The sequence below is a fragment of the Sardina pilchardus genome, chromosome 7 (assembly GCF_963854185.1).
Source record: "Sardina pilchardus chromosome 7, fSarPil1.1, whole genome shotgun sequence".
In the NCBI taxonomy this organism is placed as follows: Eukaryota; Metazoa; Chordata; class Actinopteri; order Clupeiformes; family Clupeidae; genus Sardina; species Sardina pilchardus.
Window position 1 is genome coordinate 33854837 of NC_085000.1, and position 7500 is coordinate 33862336.

Below are 7500 nucleotides of genomic sequence, written 5' to 3' on the forward strand. Positions count from 1 at the left end.
CTCAGTGCAAAACATAAAGCAGCTAGCTGCTAGCGTGGACAAAGTATTGTGATACTCTAGTCCAGACACTTGAGGGAAACCTCTGAGCTTTATTTATTATTAAATAGCAACCGAGTTGCTGTTACAGCCACAACTCACGCTAATAACAGTAATCCACCGCACCTAATTCCATGTCCAACTTTCATAGACCTAAAAGAAACTTCACACTCAGAACCGCATACAAGCACACACGCACACACGTAAACTCCGCCCCCCAGTTCCCCTTAAGGCGAGACACTACAGGTGAATAGGGTAAAATTTTTAACTAGCAGATATCACTATGAAACTTCCCCAGTTGATTACTTACATCAACATAAGAAAAAAATGTATTACAATTTTTTTGTAACTTAATGTTTAAATATGCAAATGAGGCATTATCTCATTAAATATGTGCTAATTTGCATATATTTTAAAATGCATAATCTGAGTTTTGGATAAAGCCAGGTTCAAAATTGTTTTTTCATTGTGTTAATATATTAGATGGGAGAAAAAATACAGAGGGATTTATGGATATCTACTTCTGTTGTCTTGTAAATCAGCATATAGTGTCAATAGCCTTGAAAAATCGGTTTTTGCCATGTTTTTAAGCATAAAATGTCATATATATCAGGTTAGGAATCATATTTCAATAAACCCCTCTGTAAAAGTCTTGTAAATATAGTTTGGCATAAGACTGGAAAGTTTGGCGCATGTAAGTGCTTCAGAAGTGGAGATTATGTTCTCAGAGTGGGAGAAGAAACTCGTTTTGAGAAAACAGCCTTGAAACACAGCCAATGGGATACGTTCTAAGCCTAGACTCGCCTTTGAACTTTCGCGATTGGTTGCTAATACAAAGGAAATGTCCATATTTGGATTGCATAGCGTCATTCAGGAGAAAAGGGGCTTTTGAACGGTGTCACACACGATATGATTTGGTTCACGGTCGCGGTAGTACATGACACTTTAGAATGGGAACTTTTGGTAAAATTAGGAGAAATATATAGGCGCGAGTAGACAAAATGTCATGAAATAAACACCTAAATGTGCAAATCGACTTTATTGTTGTAGTAGGGTGGTAGAATGCATGCTAAGGTAGCAAACTAGCACAAAATATTGAAATTGACCGGAGGTCACAAAAACGATGTTTTCACCTGCCGTGTCTCGCCTTAAAGGGACACAACAATTTCATGAACTCAACTCAAGGTAACAGGTGACACAATTAACAGGATATCACAGTATTATAGTTTACAGAAGGTCTACCTATCTATAGGCCACATGAATTTCTGAAAATGTACTATTTGTAAATATGGTATTGCTACACTTTATGGCAAAAATTGCACTGGTCTGTTGGACTTATTAATAAACAATATTTTTGTTGCTTAAGCTTAGGCCTATGTATTCAGTCATTATCCAATAGTAGGCTATACTAAAAATCCATGTGAAAAAAAAATACTTCTCACTGTTCTCAGGTCATATATTTATATACAATTAAAATGCGATTAATTTCGATTAATTAATTACAAAGCCTCTAATTAATTAGATTAATTTTTTTAATCGAGTCCCAGCCCTAATATATAGATATAATTTTCTATCGTAATATGCTAAACAATTAAAATATTATTTTAAGTCTTAATTGAATGGCAGCTGTTCACTGATGTTTCTTTTTAAGCTTCCAGCCTCCCTTTGTACCCTGTGTTTCACGTCACAGTGCTACATATGACCTGTTGCTAATCCCCTGAGTAGAGTGAGAGTGTGCACACTTATGGAAAGGGCACATACAGGGTTCATGTGAACCATCACACACTCACACTCACACTCCTCCCACCACTTACACACCTACACTGCGAAAACAGCTTGTCTAATAAAATCAAACCAAGTCCTATTCATCTTATATCAAGATCAAACATACTTTGTTTTCAGTACAAAGAGATTTGTCTAGCAATTTCTCAGAACATCATTTGACTTGATTAATTAAATAAGACTTTGGCTTATTTTAAGACGTCTCGTTCTGAAACAAGGTTCTGACTGTGATGGAGTCCTAGGCGAGATTTTACTACAGTATTAATACGTAATAATACAGTATAACATTTATATTACAGTATGCATTTGTATCTGATTTATTTAACTGCTAGAGTAATAAGGAAGACATTGTGTAAATGTGTTTCATTATTAATTTGTTGTGGATTAGATGTTCAACCTGGAAAGCGTAGCAGAATGGAGGAGAGAGCTGACACAGTGTGCACTGTGCTGAGACTGAACGTGGCCATGCAGTGTGCACTATGATGAGACTGAATGTGGCCATGCAGTGTGCACTGTTCTGAGACTGAACGTGGCCATGCAGTGTGCACTGTGCTGAGACTGAACGTGGCCATGCAGTGTGCACTGTGCTGAGACTGAACGTGGCCATGCAGTGTGCACTATGATGAGACTGAATGTGGCCATGCAGTGTGCACTGTTCTGAGACTGAACGTGGCCATGCAGTGTGCACTGTTCTGAGACTGAACATGGCCCTGCAGTGTGCACTGTTCTGAGACTGAACGTGGTCATACAGTGTGCACTATGATGAGACTGAACGTGGCCCTGGCCCTCGGGCCTCAATCCTCACTGATCTACATAAAGAATGATGGGGCGAAAACAATGGGATAGTCTATCCAGCCTGCATGTAGCCACAGTGTCCAGCAGAGGGCAGTGCAGGCCCATTTCTCCTCACACTCCAGCACTGATAAGCTCCCACCAGAGCGGTAGATAAAACAGAGTGGCGACACTCCCATAGACCTCCATAGGAAAAAATGGCAGCGCTTTTTCCAGGCTATTTCCTCGTTATGGGGCTTTTGGAACTGTTTACAGCCAATCTCTTGGTCAGTAGTCAATGAGTTAATTGATTACACCTTCCAGCATTAGAAGTACATCCCACCCTCCTGCGATTCAGCCATTCAGCACAGGTCTTTTTGGAACTTTTGATCGTGGCGGCAACATCAAAGAGTGTCGCAACTCTCTCTTTCTATGGCTCTGGCTCCCACAGATCACAGCAGGCAGCCAGACTCAGGCCCTGTGAGAGGAAGTGTCTGCCCTGTTTGCTACTGTATGTGTTTATTAGAGAGCTCAGTAAGCTTTCACACACACACACACACACACACACACACACACACACACACACACACACACACACACAGGCCCTGTGAGAGGAAGTGTCTGCCCTGTTTGCTACTCTATGTGTTTATTAGAGACCTCAACCATGACCATTGGAACATTCACTCATTGATTAATTAATTCAGGCACTCACTCACTCACTCACTCACTTATTCACTCACTTACTCATTAATTCACTCACACACACACACACACACATCACACACACACATCATCTGTGTAGCAGTTAATGGCAGCTGACCCTTCATATCCTGTGTGATGTCACAGAGCTCTGGACACAGCCCTGTCCAGCTGTGTGCTTTTACAGTGAGGGTGTGAAATGTGTGTGTGAGGTGTCTTCATCATTGTTTTACAGTGAGAGTGTGAAATGTGGGGGAGGTGTGTGAGGTGTCTTCATCATTGTTTTACAGTGAGGGTGTGAAATGTGTGTGAGGTGTCTTCATCATTGTTTTACAGTGAGGGTGTGAAATGTGTGTGAGGTGTCTTCATCATTGTTTTACAGTGAGAGTGTGAAATGTGTGTGAGGTGTCTTCATCATTGTTTTACAGTGAGGGTGTGATGTGTGTGAGGTGTCTTCATCATTGTTTTACAGTGAGAGTGTGAAATGTGTGTGAGGTGTCTTCATCATTGTTTTACAGTGAGGGTGAATAGAATAGAATAGAATATACGTTTTTGATCCCGTTAGGGAAATTAGTTTCTCTGCATTTAACCCAATTTAACCGAATTAGTGAACACACACAGCACACAGTGAACACACAGTGAGGTGAATCACACACTAACCCAGAGCAGTGAGCTGCCTGCCCAACCAGCGGCGCTCGGGGAGCAGTGAGGGGTTAGGTGCCTTGCTCAAGGGCACTTCAGCCGCTTTAACCCTCTCTGTCTTCATCATTGTTTTACAGTGAGGGTGTGACGTGTATGAGATGTCTTGTAGAGTCATCACTTACTGCTGCTCCTGCTCCTAATCAAATGTCACGTATGTTTCTTATGTCCAATACAACTTGTAGGGCCCAGTCTTGGGCTGTGTCCAGAAGTCAAGCGTGCACGCTGGATAGTACCTTCTTACCAGTAGCGTCTTAGTTAGCTTGCTCCTCAGTATGCATCCCTACCTACATTTGGACAGCACTAACTAGTTGGCGTCACCTGACTCGGGGAGGGGGGTGTGTTGACAATTTGCATGACGTGTGGAACTTGATCTGCGCTGCGCAATGGATTATGGGATACCTGAGGGCAAAAAAAGATGCATCGATGCACGCTTGGAAATCACGCCAAACGAAGTACACAACTAGTGAGAGCGCTTGACTTTCAGACAGTCTATTCTGACGTAACTTCCGGAAAATGCACACTGCCCACGAGCATACTGATGTTTCAGACACAGCCTTGGTGATATGAGACGTCTGGTCAGAGGTGCAAAGTTTAAAGACATGTAATGTGTTTCCAGTCCACATTCGCTAATTAAATGGCGTGATCTTGTGATCAAACGCTGCAGGGTAACATTGCTGTTCTTCTGTTTCTTAATCAGTCACGGGTGTGTTGTGGGCGTAACATCCTTTAACCAATGAGAGTGACATCTGCCGTTCCCTTTGAGAGCCAGCAGTGCAGCATCTAACAGCATGTTGGTATTTTGACAGCGCGTTTTTTTGAGCACATGGCGAAAACTCCATCACTGACTGGGTGTAAGATACGAATCAGACTTTATGTCACATTAAGCGCACGGGTGCACGATCGGGCCCGTGTGTTTGTGTGTGTGTGTGTGTGTGTGTGTGTGTGTGTTGGCTTTTTGCATTTTCACATAGGTTTGCACGTTTACTGCTTCTTTCTCCAAGGCTATTGTAACACACACACACACACACACACACACTTCAGTCCAGGGTTCTTTAGTGTTGTGGGTGCATGTTAGTGTTCTTGTAGTCCAGGGTTCTTTAGTGTTGTGGGTGCATGTTAGTGTTCTTGTAGTCCAGGGTTCTTTAGTGTTGTGGGTGCATGTTAGTGTTCTTGTAGTCCAGGGTTCTGTAGTGTTGTGGGTGCATGTTAGTGTTCTTGTAGTCCAGGGTTCTTTAGTGTTGTGGGTGCATGTTAGTGTTCTTGTAGTCCAGGGTTCTTTAGTGTTGTGGGTGCATGTTAGTGTTCTTGTAGTCCAGGGTTCTTTAGTGTTGTGGGTGCATGTTAGTGTTCTTGTAGTCCAGGGTTCTTTAGTGTTGTGGGTGCATGTTAGTGTTCTTGTAGTCCAGGGTTCTTTAGTGTTGTGGGTGCATGTTAGTGTTCTTGTAGTCCAGGGTTCTTCAGTGTTGTGGGTGCATATTAGTGTTCTTGTAGTCCAGGGTTCTTTAGTGTTGTGGGTGCATGTCGGTGTTCTTGTAGTCCAGGGTTCTAGGCCTCATGTGGTCTCTGCTGTCTCCCTCCCTACAGATGCCATATGGTTTCTGTCCACTAGAGGGCACTGGAATGCAGAACTGGGTCCCCACCTGTAAACACCTTCCCCTGTTGTGTTTGTGCATGTTGATGATGATGATGATGATGATACCCACATTGTGGAAATGTTACTGCATCTGTTAACACCTTCCCCTGTTGTGTTTGTGCATGTTGATGATGATGATACCCACATTGTGTACATGTTAGTGGTGAGGTGTAGCTGTGTACCCAGCTATAACAGACTGGTATATTAACTAGAGGGGATTCCATAGTGCATCTGTAGGTGCTTGATCTAGAGAGGAGGAGTGTGCAGGGCTTTGGAAGTAGTCAGTGATGGCACTCATCAACACTGTAGGGTAGCACATTTTATTCACATTACAAAGAGACAGAGCACACACTAATTTATCACTTTTAAATATTGGTTTCATCATAGGTATTGATTATATTAGAGTTTTTTCATAACCTTGATGTCATTGTTCACAACTGTAGACACAAACCTCACAATCAATGATCAAAATGCACATTTTTCAAAACTCTAACCCTTTTCTCAATTGCTTGGATACAATACACATACAACTTACTGCAGATCATTTGTTCATTCAACAAAAATCACCTGTTCAGTATGATACAACTTACCATCAAAGTACATAATTACATACTACATACTGTAACTATTGACAGGGGCGGAGTGGTAATCGGGAGATTCGGGATATTTCCCGCCAGGCCGGCCAGCCTGCGTTGCATTTGATTTGACCCATGACGGGCCTGAGCGGCCGCTGGTAGGCCTACATTTAATTACTATCATAAGAGTTTGAGCGTCTAATTTCTGTCCCCTAAGAAGTCACCCAAAGTTCGCCTATCAAATTACAGAAGCCAACCACTATATAAACCATTCAGTTGCGATATATACCTTAGTCATGGTTACCTTACATATTAATTACAGGCCTATTCATCTCAGTTCTCTGTCATCAGTGCATTGGTATGTAGCCTTTGGGTGTCTTGATTTAATTGTTCATATATCATTAAAGTGTTATTTAACTCTTTTGGTCACAAATAAATTCAAAATAGAACAGCAAAGCCTCCTGGGAATCCCAAATACGTTTGCTAGGTCAAGTCTATTACAGAAATGTAGGGGGACAGATGAGCGGCCCCTCCTTTAATGGCATGGCCCTTTAGCCTGTATTACTGAACGTAGCGTTTTGATAGTGAACGGATTAGCAGGTGCTTGCGTGATTAATATGGAAGGCAAGAAGAGGAAAGACGAGAAAGAGGGGACTGAAAAGGGCAGAATTAAGAAGAAGCGACTGCTGGAGGAGCATGCATCTAAATGCTCAAAACAGATTTATCCGTAGCCAAGTCCACGGCCATCAACGAGTGCAGGTAAATTTGACAGAATGAAAAACACTATCACAAAGCTCAACTACGTTACTATTGCTAGACGGAAAATATCACAAGCTAGTTAACTCATTTACATTTCAAACGAATCAATGGCTTACAGTTTTTTTCAGTGGCTAACATAGCGTGAATTGTCCAAACAGTTGTCACATTTTCAAAACTCTAAGTCTCCCAACTAGCACAGCATCCGTCTTTTGTGGCCATACCATTCACACATTTCATGTCGTTCTCGCACAATATGCAGGCAGTGAACCATCCTTACATTTTCTTAACAGACAAGTTATACCTCTCAACAAAATTATAGATCGTTTTTCTATTATTTACAGATGTTAACACACAACACCCCACAATTAAAACAATAGCCTATTCCAAACCTTAACGTCTGCTTCTGCAATGGTATCAGTTCAAAAAGAATATCTCTCAGCTGATAATAAACAAACAATTGAATAATTGGCACAAGGATGATTTATGTTGGGTATGGGGCCAACCACAGCTGATTCCAGTCTGTCTTAGACTCAGTGGCAGGGG